The sequence below is a fragment of the Parasteatoda tepidariorum genome, chromosome 5 (assembly GCF_982258835.1).
Source record: "Parasteatoda tepidariorum strain Cologne lab strain chromosome 5, Ptep-v5.0, whole genome shotgun sequence".
Classification (NCBI taxonomy): Eukaryota; Metazoa; Arthropoda; class Arachnida; order Araneae; family Theridiidae; genus Parasteatoda; species Parasteatoda tepidariorum.
This window is the reverse complement of record NC_141759.1, coordinates 109532182-109552781: the sequence shown is the minus strand read 5'-3', so window position 1 is coordinate 109552781 and position 20600 is coordinate 109532182. Positions and strand designations below refer to the sequence as shown.

The 20600-nt window shown below is 31.1% G+C and overlaps 1 long non-coding RNA gene across 4 annotated transcripts in view; it reads left to right on the top strand.

The window, feature by feature from the left end:
* The window catches only part of LOC147809983 (uncharacterized), a 34427-nt gene extending 24951 nt beyond the window's left edge, over positions 1-9476 (top strand). For 3 of the 4 annotated variants that reach the window (XR_015434017.1, XR_015434014.1, XR_015434016.1), the window contains one exon: positions 724-4294. This is a non-coding gene — a long non-coding RNA (uncharacterized LOC147809983). Of the gene's footprint in view, positions 1-723; positions 4295-4381; positions 4461-9105 lie in introns of those variants that run through there. The other variant, XR_015434015.1, reaches the window with a different exon arrangement.
* The last annotated feature ends 11124 nt before the right edge of the window (positions 9477-20600 follow it).

Here is a 20600-nt window from a genome sequence, read left to right as displayed (position 1 = left end):
CATTTCCATTTATTGATTTTTTTAAGAAAGGTAAATAATTGGTTCTGTCACTGGTGATATATGTATTTTCAATGATAGACAATCATTCTATTTTTAAAGTCCTTAATTTTTACAAAAAAAGTCCTTAAAAGTGCTTAATTTTATCTTTGTCAAAAGAGTGGGAGTCCTGTCTTCCATTAGTGTTTGCACTGATTGTGATTCCATTTTGCAGTCTTTGTATTTCTGCTTTTTCATTCATTTTTTAAAACTGCAGCAACGCAAGTTTCAACTTTTTCGTCTGCTTATAAATAAACATCAACACTTGATATTTGAGGCATTTTCCCCAAACAGTAACAAATCCTAATTTTGCACCAGCAGTTAATTGTTTCTATTCTTAAAACCAAATAACTTTATTTATTTTTTTAAAACAATGTTGGTGAAATTTCTGAATGACATTCTTCTGCCTGTTTTAAAAAAGATTTAAATAGGCATTATTCACATTATCAGAATAACATTTGCGATGAGACCATCAAAACACGACAATACACATCAGGAAGATACTGAAACAATGATAGGAGGTTTGACTGTATTATTTTAAAAACACTTTGGCTTGAAACCAAATTTATTTTTTTATTCCATGTGCTTGATTGAAGTTTTAAACATGACTACTTATAAAAGATCCGACTTTTATAAATAGAAATATTAAGTTGATGATGAATGATTTAGAATTAATTCTTCTTTCAGTTGCCTAAGACTTGTAAGAAATTAACTTGTCTTGTCAAAGAACTGCAAAATAAATTGCAAATAAAAGATGAATGAATCAAGGAACTGAACAAAAAACATTGCCTTCTGCAGAGTAATTTCTGCAATGACAATTGAATTTTCATATATATATTGTATATAAGTTGATTTGACATTTTTTGTGTATATTTAGTTTTCATTTTTTTTTATCCAAGTGATATTTACTCTATTAGCATTTTTATTCTCTTGAGTTTTATTTTTTTTAGAAAGAGAAATCTGAGTAATATCTTTTTGTTTTTCTTCCGAATTCTCATTTTTTATGAAGAAGCTCTGTTCTTGTATCTTTTTTAGAATCCTCAAGCGTATAAAAATGCTTTTGAGCCTTTTTGTAGTAAACTTTTCTTCTACTTTAAAAAGATTGAAAATTATTTATGTTATTAATTAATAAGCAACTTCGTAAATTGCCAGCTATGAGCCTGTAGTCTATTGTTACAGAAAGCATTTGAATCTAAAATACTGAATTTCTTACTCAGGAATTTCAAATCTATTTTTAATTAGCTTAATATTTTAAACTGATGTTTTCACAGATTAGTGACATTAAAGTTAATGTATTAAAGTTAATCAATTACAAAATAAGTAATTAATGCTTATTTTATTAATCAAAGCTCATTATCTAAACATTTATAATATGAAAAAACACAAACTGCATATTTTAAAAACATTAAAGGCCTAGATAAATGCTTAAAACTAATCAAAATATCATCACTGCCAATAAATTGTTTTAAAATGTAATTTTAAATTAGTTTTGTAGCAAAATAATAATTTTGAATTTCTAACAAATATTAGAGCAGAAAGTTATGAAATAAATATATGAATAACTGTATAGTTATATAGAGCTATTTTATAATTATGTATTTAATGTTACTGACTTTTTTTTTTTGTTGAAGAAAACATGCCTGTAGCAAAACAAAATATGTAGTGCACTCAAAAGTAAATAATAAAAGTAACAATTTGCTCAGAATTTTTTTTTCTTAGCTGGTTTAATAATAGAAAAGTGTATGTTTATTTATTATAAGAAAAATATTTAAACAATATAAGAATATTAATTCTGAAAGGTCAACAATCCACAAGATAATCTGAATCCAACAAAAGAGAAAGTTTAAGAAATTAAATGCATAGTTAATGCAAAAGGGGGAAAATATGTCACTTATTGTTTATTTAACAAGTCATTGGCTGATAAAAGTTTACTTATTTTTAACCACCTAACTAATTTGCTTATATTTTGACTTAGTTTTGTCAATGATATTTGTACAATCTATTTTCTCATATTTTAATGAATTTCTCTAAATTTAGTTGTAGCATTATTTTCCTTGACCACCATGTTTTATATATATATAAAAAAGATATATATGTGATATAATTATATATATTTATTAATGTTTTATACATTTGTAACTGTTTTATACAGCATTTTTCATCCTCTGTGCATTTCCTTTTGGTTTTAATTATATTACATTATATTATTCGTTACATGTTATTAATTATGAAAATTATGTTATTTCCTTCTTTTTTTTATGAGAATGGACCAAACTATTTATCTTTTCCCCTTTACTATGTGTTCAAATACTTTTCAAAACAAAACCATGCTGTTTCGTTTTTTGTAATAATTTTTTTAACTATCTGCTCTTATCTGCATTATTTTCATAACTTGGCATGTAAATTCTATTCCTCTTTAAAATATTTGTTTTCTTGGCTTGATCCTAAATATCATGCTTTTTGATGTATTGTATATAAAAAAGTATCTATGCTTTTTATTTATTTAAACTGTAAAATTAAATTTCATGTTTTAAATGCATAATTGTTTAAAAAAAAATTTCCCCTCATGTTAACATCATTTGTAAACATTAAAATGTCAACATTTATAAATTCAAAGAGAAATAAAATTCAATTTGAACAAAACAATTTTTTATTTTGTTTGCAAAAATATTATTATATAAGTATATATATATATATTTTTTTTGTTTGTGAAGAAGAACATTGTAAGTAAAACTAGGAAAGTTTTATTTTAAATATATATATATAATTTTTATCATAATAAGAGAGAGCCTAATACTGATTTTAAAAAATGATCTTAAAAGTTTCTGAGTTATTTCCGTTAACTTTGTAATATTTGATTAATTTTTTTAATTTAATTTTCTGAATTGATAATAGGTTTTTTTTGCTCTTTTATTCGATGGCATTATTTTCTGATTTAATGTATAGGGATTTAAAACTTCCTGCATGTCTTTTGCTTCTTTTTGAGTGCCTGTAAAAGTGGTTCAAATAAGGGTGCATTTTTCTGAATGAAATTTTTTTTAATTTCTCAAAGGAAAATTGAGAAGTTTTGTATTGCTTTTACTTTTTTGTGTGGCTGACTGATTCTTTTTCAGAATGTGTATAAAGTTTTAGAAAATATAATTTGTAATCTCATTTAAACTATATTTACACTTGCACTGTAATTTCATTCAAACTGTGATGAGTTAGATACAAATCTTGTCTATAAGATTAAAGACTGAATTTAGAATTACATCAGTATTAAAAAAATCTGCGCCCACTCCTGATTTGTAATTATACATCTACTAAATGCACCTAATCATTGAACTCACCTTTTGAAAAAAAAAAATTCTAGTTGTATTCCATTGAAATGTGCTACATTTTTTTATTAGTCCCAATAGAACTTGAAACTTCCACAAAATGTCATTGTGTAATTGTTATAAATATTTTATAAAATCTTTGCTTGTGAGGTTGATTCATTAACATTGTTGATAATTTGGAAATGGATAATGCACTGTTCTGATAAAAAAAAAAATAAAACATTTTTTTTTCTACCCTTGCAGAAAGTTGCATTTCAATGACTTTTTATTGGTTGATAAAAAGCTGCTATGATTCTATGGAAGCACTATTTACTTTCACATGTGTAATCCTTTAGAATTTCATACCTCACATTAAGAACCAGATTTTGATGAGATTAGAACTCTTCAATCTCTTTTTTTTTTTAAAAAATGTTTGTGTCAATATATTTCTCATTCTTTAATATTTATTTTTGTTATTTTAGCTCTTGTTTTAATATGTAAGTACATTCTGAGTTTTTTCTAACTTTTTGCTTTCAATTGGAATGAGAGGCTAACATGCTAAGTGCTATATCTAGATTATATTACAATTAAATGTAGTTTTAAAAGGAAAAAAAAGTTTTTGATTGAAATTTTTATTGAAAAAAATATTTAAATAAAATAAATAATTATTAGTTAATAAAGAAAGAACTATTTAATAAAAAAATAATTATTAAGTTTCTTTTTATTTATTTACTTTTTTAACAATAAACTTTAAAGCATCATTAGGTTTTTTTTCTTCATGTTATCCAAAGTTGAGTTTATGGTTATGAATTAAAAAAGCCTAGAATGGTAACTACACACAAAAATTATGTGTGCCAACTATCATAAATGTATAAAAGTTAAATACTTGGTGTCTCTTTTAAATATAAATTTAATATATTTGTTTCCCTTTTTCTATATTAATAAAATTGAGTTTTATTTCCGATAGTTTTATTTGAATAGTAACCACATAACTACTTATCTTTTGCGATAAATATGTTCATAAAGAATGTTGTTTTGTTTTTTTTCAGAAACACCTGTGCTTATAATGTGGAAAATTTGTTCCTGAAATCACTGTTCTGCATCTGAGAACCTTTTATCAGAAACAATGTAAATTATTATTTTATGTTTTTTAAAAATTAAAAAAAGCTATAATTTTAAGGGATTTTAAATTTTTTCAGGGTTTGAGAGAAACTATAAATCTAGAACAATTTACTGCTGAAAATAAATATTAAATACAATAAAGTTTGAAATGTGTGAATTAAAATTCATTTCTCTAAAAAAATATTCTGCTAAAGCAGAAAGTAAAGAAATAAAAATAAGGAATATTTTTGAGTTTCATCAGTTTTATCTTCTTTTTTTTTTTAAGAAAATAGAACATTAAAAATGAAATTGTGTAAAAGAATCACTGGATAAACTAAAAATTTGGAGTTACAGACATTTTAAATCTAAAATGAAATAAAATAAATTGTCATTTAAAGCGATGTTCTAAAAATTAAAACGGAGAGTTGAATTTTTTTTTTTCGAATACCAACGTTGAATAGAAAACTAAAAAGAAGACTGCGGATTTTCGATTTTAATGTAAAATTAGGAACTTTTCTGATGGTGCAGTTTCTTATCAATGAGAAACTATTCCAGTAAAACCATTTTGTACCTTGTTAAAAAGAGAAGAAAACCACGAAAACTTTCTCAGTTGGACCAATGATTTAGGAAATATATAACGTGACAGGTTAAAAATTGAAATTATGAAATTAAAGAGTAAAAAAAAAACATATGTAGAAAATTCAATTTATACTTAACGCTTACTTATTACATTCATACGTGCCTCAGTTTAGTTACAAGCGTGAATGTACTCAAAATATATTTAAATGTTCTCAAATGAGCTGCTTAAAGTTATGAAACCTATACACGGGTTTTAACAGCTTTATAGGCGTGTTCTTTCGTAAAAATAGTAAGATTTTAAGAACTTGATGAGAATTCTTATTTATGGAATTCAATGAATTATTTAATGTATTTATGAAGCGTTTCAAAAAAATTTTTTGCCTTGTAAAAAATTGCTGTAATTTCTGCAGAAAATTTGCATGAATTTTTTTCACAGTAACGATAAGGACGTTGGACCCACGTTCATGAGAACTGGAGTTTGAATTTAGCCAGCCAAAAACTCCCTGTGTGGTAAATGGTGCACTTTAAATCTATGATGTCACAAAGTATTCCATGTTCCCAAAAAAAAAAGTTATACCTAGGGGGTACTGAATTGGAGATTGATTGTTCTCTGGCTCAGGTGAGAATTACGATCTGTGGAAGATTGAATGCATGTATGAATGGGTCCATCCTGTAAACGGGTGGGACGTAGGGGTGTGGCAGAAGTCGAATTCTTGGCCCACTGAAAAACAAGAACAATCGCATCCTTTTCCTTAATTTCCAGCGACAGCAGCAATACTTTTTGCTGTAAAAGATTGTGTTCATGACGTGTTCCAGATAAGTGCCGACTGAAATCATTTGTCGCCATTTTCAGTTGGTTGAAGAACATTCGGTGTGTTTAGCACTTGTCTTTTTTATTAATTAAATTTTATGTTATTTTCTTAAAACGTTTTAGGAGGAAATACTCAAAAAGTGAAATTAACCATAAGGGGATCAAACTTTCGACCTCTTCTCTCACCAAACTTAGGGACCCTATTTTCCATATTGCGGCAATCTCCTTTATTTTGGGTGTCAGAAAAAATACGTTATTGTATCTGATATTTCGTAACTTAAAGTATCATCTGCACTAACTAATTAACAGATTACCTCAACCCTTGAAGTTGTTGTCATTGGATCAAAAGTTAATCGAGGTGTTTTTGCTTATTTATATTTTTGCGCACTGTACATTAGTTTAGTTCTACTATAATCTTTCACAAGATGTTCAAAAATAACAGTGAAAACACATGAAATGCGAAAAAATTAACATGCAAGTGCACAGCAACTGCATGGATTTCCACATGAAAAAAAGCTTTTCCGCTAAAGCGTTTTGTTTAATATACTTCTTTAAAGAAAGAAAGGAGTACGATCTGAGAGAGGTCGTCAACTTTGTCAGTGGAACTATTATATGTTTATCTATTAGAACAGATTTAAAGAAAGGAGTACGATCTGAGAGAGGTCGTCAACTTTGTCAGTGGAACTATTATATGTTTATCTATTAGAACAGATAGATAAATAATTTATGTAATATGTATTGTTGTTTTTCTTGTCGTCGTTTATAAAGACAGATGCGGTGCGATTGTTCGTGTTTTCCAGTGGTGCCATCTATGGTCCAGAATTTGACTTCTGCCACACCCGTTTATAGGGCGGACCCATTCGTACAACTATTCATTTATCCACAGATCGTAATTTTGACCTGAACCGGAGAATCTTCATTTCAGTACTCCCAGAGGTTTCCCTTTCTAAGAGAACATGGAGGATTTTGTGATCCGACAGATTCAACGTGCACCATTCTTGCGCGGGGAGTATGTAGATATAATTTTTGTATTATTATTCCTTTTTGTAATTTAAGCGTTTGTTGTTGCTGTCGGCCATTTAGGCAGAGGGAGTGCGTTTTGTTCTTTTTTTCCAGTGGTGCCATCTATGGCTAAAAATTCGACTTCTTCTACACCCGTTTATAGGGCGCACTCATTCATACATTCACAGATCGTAATTTTGACCTGAACCAAAAAACGATCAATCTCCAAACCCCCAGAGGTATTGATTTGTTATGGGAACATGGAGGACTTTATGACCTGAAAGATTTAACGTGCACCAGTCACCATTTACTACATGAAGAGTCTTCGGCCGGCTGGATTCGTCTTATGTAATATGTATCTACTATTACTATGGAAAGCTACCTAATCGGTGCTGGAAGATAATTTTAAAGTTGACAGTTAGGTCCGACTGGGAGAGTCTTCTAACGTTTGAACTTTAAATTTGGTGAAAATTATCGAAATTCTCCTAACACTGTTTTGAGGGCTGGGATAACCTGGTTGGTAGAGCACTAGGCCCATGTCCAAGAGGTTGTGGGTTCGATGCCCATCGCGTTCGACCAGTCTCGCCGCGTAGTAAATGGTGACTGATGCACATTAAATGTGTCGAGGCACAAAGTCCTCTATGTTTCCATAACAAATCAATACTTCTAGGGGTACTAATCGAGGAGTTTCCTTGTCTTTTGGATTGGGTTCAAAATGACAAGGCTACGGAGTTAACATTAGTAGTCGTAAACCCATTAAATTGGGTCGGTTGTTTAACGACGGTTATAAAATGAAATAAAAAATTCAATCAAATTGAGCCGTGATGTGTCAGGGGATAGAGGCGAGCACTCCTTCCAATGAGGTGAACCGGGTTCGAATTTCAGCGATTGCGGGTAGATACGAATTCCGCATCCGAATTGCACCGACCAGTGCTGAAATATACTCAGTGGTAGACAGATCATGGGTTAGAGTCCCCTTGCCGTCTGGCTAGCCGTGGGAGTAAAATGCGGGTCAGTCCTCCGTGAAGACAAATTTCTCCCAATTTCTTGATACTGGAAATCTCTTACTTTCTGGATTAGGTTCAAACTTGCAAGGCTACGGAGTTGGCGACGGCGGTTATAAAATAAAATTCAATTAGTAAAATTTTTTGAAAGCTACATTTATATTTATACCTAATCACTATTTATTTAATATTTTGATTATTTCTTCTAAGTTATTCAAGCAAAATGTCACTGAATAAGTTCGCTGTTTTTAAAATAGTTTTTGTAGTTTTGTTTTTTCCCCTTCATTTTTCATTGGCAACTTAATGTTAATTCAAATGAGCTGTTTTTCTTTTCATTTGCGTCCAGCAAGTCTTGAAATTGAGCGCCTATTTTTAAGCGCGTGAAATATGTCGAATGTTATTTCCAATCAGTATAGTTTTAAAACAAATGAAGTTTTTAATTAAGTGATATCATACCACTTTAGCTTCCTGCGATTTTTTTAAATAAATGCACTAGTAGTGTCCAATAAACTTTTAATACTAAGAAAGTAAACAAATTTAATTGTAAAGAAAAGTGTTTCTCTTATAGCCATTTTCAATGTTTGTATAATTTGTTTGTTTTTTTCTAAACTTTCACAAAACTAAAATTGAAAAAATGAAATAAAATATATATCAATAAAAGAGAAAGTAAATCATATTCTAACATTTAAGCAAAATTAATAGATCTATAAATAAATAGAAATAAATAAATTAATTAACTAACTAAATGAAATAAATAAACAAAATAAAATAAATAAGAAAAAAAAATTAATTATACTAATATTTTACTAAAATTAATTGCAATAATACAAAATCATATACAATACAAATTTAAGAACTAATTTGAGTAAAACTTCAATCTAAAGATAAAAAAACTGTTAGTAATTAAATCAATATTAATAACCTAAATAATAAAATGAAGTTGTGTTACAGCAGCACAAAATTACTCAGCAGTGAATTGAAACAAAACTACTTTTAAGTTTACTAAAGCTAAACGTTAGAGTAATTAAAAGTATTTAAAGAAAAAAGTGCAAAAAATACTCTAGCTTAAAATATCACTTACAATTCAAAATAAAATTACATATTATATGTTTTGGCTATAACTTTTTAATAAAATGGGTGTATCAGTTTTCAACAGACAGCAGGAGAAATCGATCACCATTTTTATCAAGAGAGCTTCTAAAGCAAGACGTAAAAGAATTAAATTCAGAGATTTCAAATTTCGTAAAGTTTATGACTTTTATATTTTCCATTTCAGGAGCAATTTGTGAATCGTAGGGATCCATGATTGACAGAATTGTTTCTGAAAGACCAAATGCTTTCGATGGAGATGAAGAAGTTGTTGGAAAAACAGACCAGCGAATGTTTGTGTTCGCAAATGGTGCACCATCTGGGCACTTGTCCCTTCGAAAGATTTTTAAGGCAGCCCTTATTTTGATGTTTGAACCTTCATATCATATGCATTTTATTAACAATTCATCCTCATCATCGTCATTAACAAAATTTTGTGCTTCAAGAGTGATTGAAAAAATAACAAATCAAGAATGTTGCCTTGGTTTAAAAAATAGTGTATTGTATCTGTGTGTAATCCTGTATTTTAATAAATGAGAATATAGTATTTAACGTAAAGTTGACTTTTTTTCGCTGGGAAATGCTTGCAGAACATTTGCACAAATTAATAAGTCCTGTTGCAGAACATTTGAAAATATTCTGCGTATGGGCCTCAGCCTTCGGGTCAACGGTGAGATGTTTTCGCGGTTTTCCTCTCACTATAACGCAAATGCGAATTAGTTTCATCAAAGAGACCTCCGCGAAGGCTAGTTTGTCCCAATGCTTGATCTATGAGTTCTCTTGTCTTCTGGGCTGGGTTCAAAATTACAAGGCTACATAGTTGAACACAGATAATCGTAAACTCAGAATTGCGTCTACTGCTCAATGCCGGCAATATAATAAAAATGTTATTAGGTAGACCTGCAATCCACAGCCTGATTTTTTTTATTAGTACTAGTATGAGTGAAATATTTTTAAAAATCTAATCACATATACTTTATGAGTTAACAAAAAATGTGAGGTAAAGTATATTTGAGAACATACATCCCTTTGAATTATCACACAAAGAAAGAAAAAAACACATAAATTATACAAATAAACTATCTTACCAATACATTCAAGAATTCTTTATAAAAAGTGTTAAGAACAAACAAATATTTGCATACTTTATAGTTTTCTAGTAACAATGTTCTAAATTTGAAAAATAGTATATTTAATTAAGATAAAGAATAGATCGATTTTCCGAAAATCCATAACATCTCATAATCACCCACAATCTTATTAGGTCCCTGCAGAAGGGATTCACCACCTACTGCGATATTCCCCCCCCCCTCCCTTGTCGGGAAACTATGACATAGAAAAAAAGAGAGGAATTGAAAGGCCATTATAAAAAGAAACAATACAATTTTTTCAACAATCTGACTGGTTTGGATGTTTTTCATCTTACCTTCCAATATCCATTTAACATTATTTTATTGAGATTTATCATTGAGGGGTGAGTAGCCAGATTTTTCAGCAAAAAATAAGCACCGTTTAAGTATTTTTCACGCACTCAACAGATATTTTTAATCACTTTCCAAAAAAAAAATTATGATTAGGATCTGTGGAGTAATAAAAATTATTTCTTTATATCTTTTAAAGTTCTTTATTTATAAACATAAAACCAACAAAATTCAAAAACATCATTTTCAAGGACTCTACATAAGACTAATGGTAACCGACCTACCCCCGAAGGAGTTTTCGGATAAGGGTTTCACCCGTTGTCACGTGAACTAAACACTACAAATTACAGTAAAGTAAAATCAAAACCAAAAAGATTGATACACATAGGAAAAAATCACGAAATCGAAATGATCAAACAGATAAAAATAAAACAGAATCCTCAAAAAAAGTTAAAAGGTCAGGTAAAATAACAAATGGTAAAAATGCGATAAATCACATTAAAAACCTATAAAACAAAAATAAGCTTAATAAAATAAGACTTTGCATAAGCATGATAAAGTAACTAGTTTCTGATAAATTTTGCAGAGAAAATTATGAAAATCATGCATTTTTTGTAATTTAGAACAACAATCGATACGGCAAAGAAAAATTCTCCTTTTAAAAGATAGAAAATCAAGTACTTTTTACAAACCCCGGATAAACAAAGCACCTTTAAGGGCTTTTAAATAAAGTAAATAAAAAATAAGCACTTTTTAAAAACGCTATACGCACCCTGGAGAAAACGTAGCGATTGAACATTGATTTAACATTTCGATATTGTTTTGTTTCTACCTATGGTTGGTGCCTCTAAATGATGTCGCATATGGATGGGAGGAAGAGGGTTCGTGAAATTGTGACAGTTTCTAACAAAAAGGAAGGGAAACATAATAAAGTTTGCTTTAAAAAAAAAAATTTAAGGCAGTAAATTTAAGCACTTTATTTTTTATCAAAATAAGTCTATAAATAATATATATTATTGTTGTACTCACAAACGTTTTTGTTACACATAGTTGTTTAAAAATAAAATAGGAAACACAATCTATAAAATAATGCTTTATATTTTGAGAGCTACTAAATATATTTTTATGTAGTAAGTGACAAGAGGAGGTAGGGGTGAGTGTGACATTTGGATATGGTGAGTGTGACATTTTGTGATAAAAGGGTGGATGAAAAATACTTGGGAAAAAAATGTGTGAGACATCACTTATGAATGATCTCCTAACCAAAATATTAATTTGTGACCCACAAGATGCATATTTTTTTACATCATATTTAACGAAAATTCTAAAATTAAGCACACATTTTAGAATTATAGAGGAAAAAAAATTTAGTTATAGGAAAGGATTATTCTAGGATTATAGAAAGAAAAAAAATTCATTGAAAAGGCCATTTTTTTCCCACACTATCTAATTTATTTACTGCATTAACAAAGTCTGAAACTTCATCTAAGAAAGAAATTATTTAAACTTTGTAGCTTTTAATTCACAGATTAAATTTTTCAAATATTGAAGGTTATTCAGAACAGAAAACCACGATTTTTAAATGGCAGCTTTCTTAACTTGTTAAGCGTATTTGAAATTCTTATGGGCAGCGTTTTTAAAAAGAAAAACACATAATTATTCATATTTTGTTACAGTTATATCTTGAAATTATAAATATATTTGAAAAACTCTTCTTTACAATGTCGTTATTTTGTTAAACTCGTTGACCGATTTAAAATTCCAACACATGCTGTTTAAAATTTAGGAGCTTAGAATTACAAAATACACTCAAAAGATTAAATTCATAATGTGGCAATCTTAAATATATATCAATTTTAACTCAGTTTTAAATTTCACTCAATATCACTAAATTTTAAACTGAAGGTTAAACTAAGGAGAAGAATCAAAGGATGAACCAAACTTAGTTTGGCAATCTGCCAGGTGTTGCATAAGGGGGGAAAAACGAAAATTATTTTATCTTTTAGGGAATTAATTCTATTGTCATTTTAATTTAACTGTCAAAATACTCAGGGGTGAAGAAAAAAAGAATTTCTATTAAAATCATTTTGCCAAATATATATTAAAAAAAACTTTAAAATGCAATAAACAAAAAAAGTACGCTACATTAGAAACATGCATAAGTTAAGCATTCGGTTAATTTTTTAAATTTCATGAATTTATCTGTAAATCAAACCACGTTTAATCTTTTCGAAAGCTTATTTCATCTAAAGCGTGACGTCAATAAACTACTATGAAAATATGTATATAGTAAGGTTCTTTATAGTTATATAGTTTTTTCCCCTCCCGATTTTAAAATGGTATATGTTTCTCCCTAATAACCTGTAATGTTACGTAATTTATCCTCAGTGGTAGAAGGATCATGGGTTGGAGTCAGGCTAACCATCGGACGTTTTCGTGGTTTTCCTCCCCATGTAACGCAGATGCGGGGTAGTTCTATCAAAAAGTTCTCCGCGAAAGCAAATTTCTCCCATTACTGTATTCAGGAGTTTCCTTGTCTTCTGGATTGAGCTCTAAATTACAAGGCTAAGGAGTTGAACATTAGTAGCCGTAAACTCAAATTTGGGTCTGCTGTTCAACAACGGCCATAAAGTATAAAATAACCCGCAATGAGCATTGGGGGCTCAAGGGATAGAGTATTCGCCTTCCAATGAGGGTGAACTGGGTGCGAATCCCAGAGATGGCTGGTGGATACGAATACCGCACACGGTTCGCACCGACCACAATGCTGATGTAAAATATCCTTAGTGGTAGACGTATCATAGGTTTGAATTCCCTTGCTGTCAGGCAAACCGTGGTCAGACACCACTTTTGCGATACATCTGAGCAGTGTTAAGAATCTCTATAAGTTGGTGTTGCTAAGTCTCGAATGTTGGAGCTCCAGTCAATATGTCATCCATGTATAGGTCATTACACAAAAGTGATGCGGCCAATGAAAACTTTTTACCCTCGTGGATGGAAATTCGTTTAAGAGTTCTCATTGCTAAATATGGGGCACTCACAGTTCCGTATGTGACGGTGTTTAGCTGCTACACCTTAACGGGTTTGTCAATCTCCACAAATTTCTTTTTAATTTTCTGTGATTCTCTTCAATGTCAATAAGGCGGTGCATACGACGAATGTCTGCCCGTGAACGCACATCTGTGCTTTCTAAATCTCACTAACGACGAAATAATGTCATCCTGAATGACTCCACTATTGTATCGAATGGAGCTGACAGAAATTCGATCAGGTAGTTAAGGCCGATGAATTGAATACTATTCGTAGTTTTGTTGTGTGCTCTTTTGAGCAAAGAAAAATAATTATTTTTACTTTTTTTTTCTTTTTTTTTTATTTAACTTTTTTTACATTTAGTATTTCGATATTTCAACGTGAATAAAGTGTTTGATATATAACAATAATTATTCTTCTTTGGGAAATAAGGAAAATTAGCTATAAAACGGATAAATTTCGACTCCGGAGATACGCACACGACTCACTCCGTAACTCCCTTTAATATTAACTTATAATTTTCAAACTCGGCGAGAAATTAGAGTTTTATATACCAAACAATTGTACCAAAAAGAATTTTTATACACTAATTAGGGGGCACATAATGAGCCCAAATAGATTTCGTTAATTAAAATGAAGGAAGTTCTTTAATCTATATATTCGTGATAGCAACGTGTGAGTCGTGGTGTGGTTGTTTGCGCCATGGCTAAAGAAGTTAGTTGCCTCGGGGGTCAGGGGTTCGGTCCTGGTCACGGATTAATTTATAATTTTTTTTCCATTTACTGTATTTTATTTTTTAAAATTTACTTTTCGATATTTCACCGTGATTAAAGTGTTATATGTATGAAAATAATTAGTTTTCTATGGGAAAGAGGGAATAATGGCTGAAAAACGGATAAATTTCGACCCCGGAGCTACTCACACGATTTACTCCGTAACTCCCTTTAATATTAACTTATAATTTTCAAACTCGGTCTGAAATTAGAGTTTTATACACCAAACAATCGTACCAAAAAGAATTTTTATACACTAATTAGGGGGCACATAATGAGCCAAAATAGATTTCTTTAATTAACCGAAAGGAAGTTCTTTAAGCTATATATTCGGAAAAGCACCGTGTGAGTCGTGGTGTGGATGTTTGCGCCATGGCTAAAGAAGTTAGTTGCCTCGGACGTCAGGGGTTCGGTCCTGGACACGGATTAATTTATAATTTTTTTTTCCATTTACTGTATTTTAATTTTTTAAATTTACTTTTCGATATTTCACCGTGTTTAAAGTGTTATATGTATAAAAATAATTATTTTTCTATGGGAAAGAGGGAATAATGGCTGAAAAACGGATAAATTTCGACCCCGGAGCTACGTACACGACTTACTCCGTAACTCCCATTAATATTAACTTATAATTTTCAAAATTGGCCAGAAATTAGAGTTTTATACACCAAACAATCGCACCAAAAAGAATTTTGATGCACTAATTAGGGGGCACATAATGAGCCAAAATAGATTTTGTTAATTAAGCGGAAGGAAGTTCTTTAAGCTACATATTCGTGAAAGCAACGTGTGAGTCGTGGTGTGGTTGTTTGCGCCATGGCTGAAGATGTTAGTTGCCTCGGACGTCAGGGGTTCGGTCCTGGACACGGATTAATTTATAATTTTTTTTCTTCCATTTACTGTATTTTATTTTTTTAAATTTACTTTTCGATATATAACCGTGTTTAAAGTGTTATATGTATAAAAATAATTATTTTTCTATGGGAAAGAGGGAATAATGGCTGAAAAACGGATAAATTTCGACCCCGGAGCTACGCACAAGACTTACTCCGTAATTCCCTTTAATATTAACTTATAATTTTCAAACTCGGCCAGAAATTAGAGTTTTATATACCAAACAATCGTACCAAATAGAATTTTTATACGCTAATTAGGGGGCACATAATGAGCCAAAATAGTTTTCGTTAATTTACCGTAAGGAAGTTCTTTAAGCTATATATTCGTGAAAGCAACGTGTGAGTCGTGGTGTGGTTGTTTGCGCCGTGGCTAAAGAAGTTAGTTGCCTCGGACGTCAGGGGTTCGGTCCTGGACACGGATTAATTTATAATTTTTTTTTCCATTTACTGTATTTTATTTTTTAAAATTTACTTTTCGATATATAACCGTGTTTAAAATGTTATATGTATAAAAATAATTATTTTTCTATGGGAAAGAGGGAATAATGGCTGAAAAACGGATAAATTTCGACCCCGGAGCTACGCACAAGACTTACTCCGTAATTCCCTTTAATATTAACTTATAATTTTCAAACTCGGCCAGAAATTAGAGTTTTATATACCAAACAATCGTACCAAAAAGAATTTTTATACACTAATTAGGGGGCACATGGTGAGCCAAAGTAAATTTCGTTAATTACCCGAAAGGAAGTTCTTTAAGCTATATATTCGTGAAAGCAACGTATGAGTCGTGGTGTGGTTGTTTGCGCCAAGACTAAAGAAGTTAGTTGCCTCGGACGTCAGGGGTTCGGTCCTGGACACGGATTAATTTATAATTTTTTTTTTCCATTTACTGTATTTTATTTTTTAAAATTTACTTTTCGATATTTCACCGTGTTTAAAGTGTTATATGTATAAAAATAATTATTTTTCTATAGGAAAGAGGGAATAATGGCTGAAAAACGGATAAATTTCGACCCCGGAGCTACTCACACGACTTACTCCGTAACTTCTTTTAATATTAACTTATAATTTTCAAACTCGGCCAGAAATTAGAGTTTTATATACCAAACAATCGTACCAAAAAGAATTTTTATACACTAATTAGGGGGCACATAATGAGCCAAAATAGATTTCTTTAATTAACCGAAAGGAAGTTCTTTAAGCTATATATTCGGAAAAGCACCGTGTGAGTCGTGGTGTGGATGTTTGCGCCATGGCTAAAGAAGTTAGTTGCCTCGGACGTCAGGGGTTCGGTCCTGGACACGGATTAATTTATAATTTTTTTTTCCATTTACTGTATTTTAATTTTTTAAATTTACTTTTCGATATTTCACCGTGTTTAAAGTGTTATATGTATAAAAATAATTATTTTTCTATGGGAAAGAGGGAATAATGGCTGAAAAACGGATAAATTTCGACCCCGGAGCTACTCTCACGACTTACTCCGTAACTCCCTTTAATATTAACTTATAATTTTCAAACTCGGCCAGAAATTAGAGTTTTAAATACCAAACAATCGTACCAAAAAGAATTTTTATACACTAATTAGGGGGCACATAATGAGCCAAAATAGATTTCGTTAATTAACCGAAAGGAAGTTCTTTAAGCTATATATTCGTGAAAGCAACGTGTGAGTCGTGGTGAGGTTGTTTGCGCCATGGCTAAAGAAGTTAGTTGCCTCGGGGGTCAGGGGTTCGGTCCTGGTCACGGAATAATTTATAATTTTTTTTCCATTTACTGTATTTTATTTTTTTAAATTTACTTTTCGATATTTCACCGTGATTAAAGTGTTATATGTATAAAAATAATTATTTTTCTAAGGGAAAGAGGGAATAATGGCAGAAAAACGGATAAATTTCGACCCCGGAGCTACGTACACGACTTACTCCGTAACTCCCATTAATATTAACTTATAATTTTCAAAATTGGCCAGAAATTAGAGTTCTATACACCAAACAATCGCACCAAAAAGAATTTTGATGCACTAATTAGGGGGCACATAATGAGCCAAAATAGATTTTGTTAATTAAGCGGAAGGAAGTTCTTTAAGCTATATATTCGTGAAAGCAACGTGTGAGTCGTGGTGTGGTTGTTTGCGCCATGGCTGAAGATGTTAGTTGCCTCGGACGTCAGGGGTTCGGTCCTGGACACGGATTAATTTATAATTTTTTTTCTTCCATTTACTGTATTTTATTTTTTAAAATTTACTTTTCGATATATAACCGTGTTTAAAGTGTTATATGTATAAAAATATTTATTTTTCCATGGGAAAGAGGGAATAATGGCTGAAAAACGGATAAATTTCGACCCCGGAGCTACGCACAAGACTTACTCCGTAATTCCCTTTAATATTAACTTATAATTTTCAAACTCGGCCAGAAATTAGAGTTTTATATACCAAACAATCGTACCAAAAACAATTTTTATGCACTAATTAGGGGGCACATAATGAGCCAAAATAGATTTCGTTAATTAACCGAAAGGAAGTTCTTTAAGCTATATATTCGTGAAAGCAACGTGGGAGTCGTGGTGTGGTTGTTTGCGCCATGGGCAAAGAGGTTTGTTGCCTTGGACGTCAGGGGTTCGGTCCTGGACACGGATTAATTTATAATTTTTTTTTCCATTTACTGTATTTTATTTTTTAAAATTTACTTTTCGATATTTCACCGTGTTTAAAGTGTTATATGTATAAAAATAATTATTTTTCTATTGGAAAGAGGGAATAATGGCTGAAAAACGGATAAATTTCGACCCCGGAGCTACTCACACGACTTACTCCGTAACTTCTTTTAATATTAACTTATAATTTTCAAACTCGGCCAGAAATTAGAGTTTTATACTCCAAACAATCGTACCAAAAAGAATTTTTATGCACTAATTAGGGCGCACATAATGAGCCAAAATAGATTTCGTTAATTAAGCGGAAGGAAGTTCTTTAAGCTATATATTCGTGAAAGCAACGTGTGAGTCGTGGTGTGGTTGTTTGCGCCATGGCTAAAGAAGTTAGTTGCCTCGGACGTCAGGAGTTCGGTCCTGGACACGGATTAATTCATAATTTTTTTTTCCATTTACTGTATTTTATTTTTTAAAATTTACTTTTCGATATATAACCGTGTTTAAAATGTTATATGTATAAAAATAATTATTTTTCTATGGGAAAGAGGGAATAATGGCTGAAAAACGGATAAATTTCGACCCCGGAGCTACGCACAAGACTTACTCCGTAATTCCCTTTAATATTAACTTATAATTTTCAAACTCGGCCAGAAATTAGAGTTTTATATACCAAACAATCGTACCAAATAGAATTTTTATACGCTAATTAGGGGGCACATAATGAGCCAAAATAGTTTTCGTTAATTTACCGTAAGGAAGTTCTTTAAGCTATATATTCGTGAAAGCAACGTGTGAGTCGTGGTGTGGTTGTTTGCGCCATGGCTAAAGAGGTTAGTTGCCTTGGACGTCAGGGGTTCGGTCCTGGACACGGATTAATTTATAATTTTTTTTTCCATTTACTGTATTTTATTTTTTAAAATTTACTTTTCGATATTTCACCGTGTTTAAAGTGTTATATGTATAAAAATAATTATTTTTCTATGGGAAAGAGGGAATAATTTCTGAAAAACGGATAAATTTTGACCCCGGAGCTACTCACACGACTTACACCGTAACTCCCTTTAATATTAACTTATAATTTTCAAACTCGGCCAGAAATTAGAGTTTTATATACCAAACAATCGTACCAAAAAGAATTTTTATACACTAATTAGGGGGCACATGGTGAGCCAAAGTAAATTTCGTTAATTACCCGAAAGGAAGTTCTTTAAGCTATATATTCGTGAAAGCAACGTATGAGTCGTGGTGTGGTTGTTTGCGCCAAGACTAAAGAAGTTAGTTGCCTCGGGGGTCAGGGGTTCGGTCCTGGTCACGGAATAATTTATAATTTTTTTTCCATTTACTGTATTTTATTTTTTTAAATTTACTTTTCGATATTTCACCGTGATTAAAGTGTTATATGTATAAAAATAATTATTTTTCTAAGGGAAAGAGGGAATAATGGCTGAAAAACGGATAAATTTCGACCCCGGAGCTACGTACACGACTTACTCCGTAACTCCCATTAATATTAACTTATAATTTTCAAAATTGGCCAGAAATTAGAGTTCTATACACCAAACAATCGCACCAAAAAGAATTTTGATGCACTAATTAGGGGGCACATAATGAGCCAAAATAGATTTTGTTAATTAAGCGGAAGGAAGTTCTTTAAGCTATATATTCGTGAAAGCAACGTGTGAGTCGTGGTGTGGTTGTTTGCGCCATGGCTGAAGATGTTAGTTGCCTCGGACGTCAGGGGTTCGGTCCTGGACACGGATTAATTTATAATTTTTTTTCTTCCATTTACTGTATTTTATTTTTTAAAATTTACTTTTCGATATATAACCGTGTTTAAAGTGTTATATGTATAAAAATAATTATTTTTCCATGGGAAAGAGGGAATAATGGCTGAAAAACGGATAAATTTCGACCCCGGAGCTACGCACAAGACTTACTCCGTAATTCCCTTTAATATTAACTTATAATTTTCAAACTCGGCCAGAAATTAGAGTTTTATATACCAAACAATCGTACCAAAAAGAATTTTTATGCACTAATTAGGGGGCACATAATGAGCCAAAATAGATTTCGTTAATTAACCGAAAGGAAGTTCTTTAAGCTATATATTCGTGAAAGCAACGTGGGAGTCGTGGTGTGGTTGTTTGCGCCATGGGCAAAGAGGTTTGTTGCCTTGGACGTCAGGGGTTCGGTCCTGGACACGGATTAATTCATAATTTTTTTTCCATTTACTGTATTTTATTTTTTAAAATTTACTTCTCGATATTTCACCGTGATTAAAGTGTTATATGTATAAAAATAATTAGTTTTCTATGGGAAAGAGGGAATAATGGCTGAAAAACGGATAAATTTCGACCCCGGAGCTACTCACACGATTTACTCCGTAACTCCCTTTAATATTAACTTATAATTTTCAAACTCGGTCTGAAATTAGAGTTTTATACACCAAACAATCGTACCAAAAAGAATTTTTATACACTAATTAGGGGGCACATAATGAGCCAAAATAGATTTCTTTAATTAACCGAAAGGAAGTTCTTTAAGCTATATATTCGGAAAAGCACCGTGTGAGTCGTGGTGTGGATGTTTGCGCCATGGCTAAAGAAGTTAGTTGCCTCGGACGTCAGGGGTTCGGTCCTGGACACGGATTAATTTATAATTTTTTTTTCCATTTACTGTATTTTAATTTTTTAAATTTACTTTTCGATATTTCACCGTGTTTAAAGTGTTATATGTATAAAAATAATTATTTTTCTATGGGAAAGAGGGAATAATGGCTGAAAAACGGATAAATTTCGACCCCGGAGCTACGTACACGACTTACTCCGTAACTCCCATTAATATTAACTTATAATTTTCAAAATTGGCCAGAAATTAGAGTTTTATACACCAAACAATCGCACC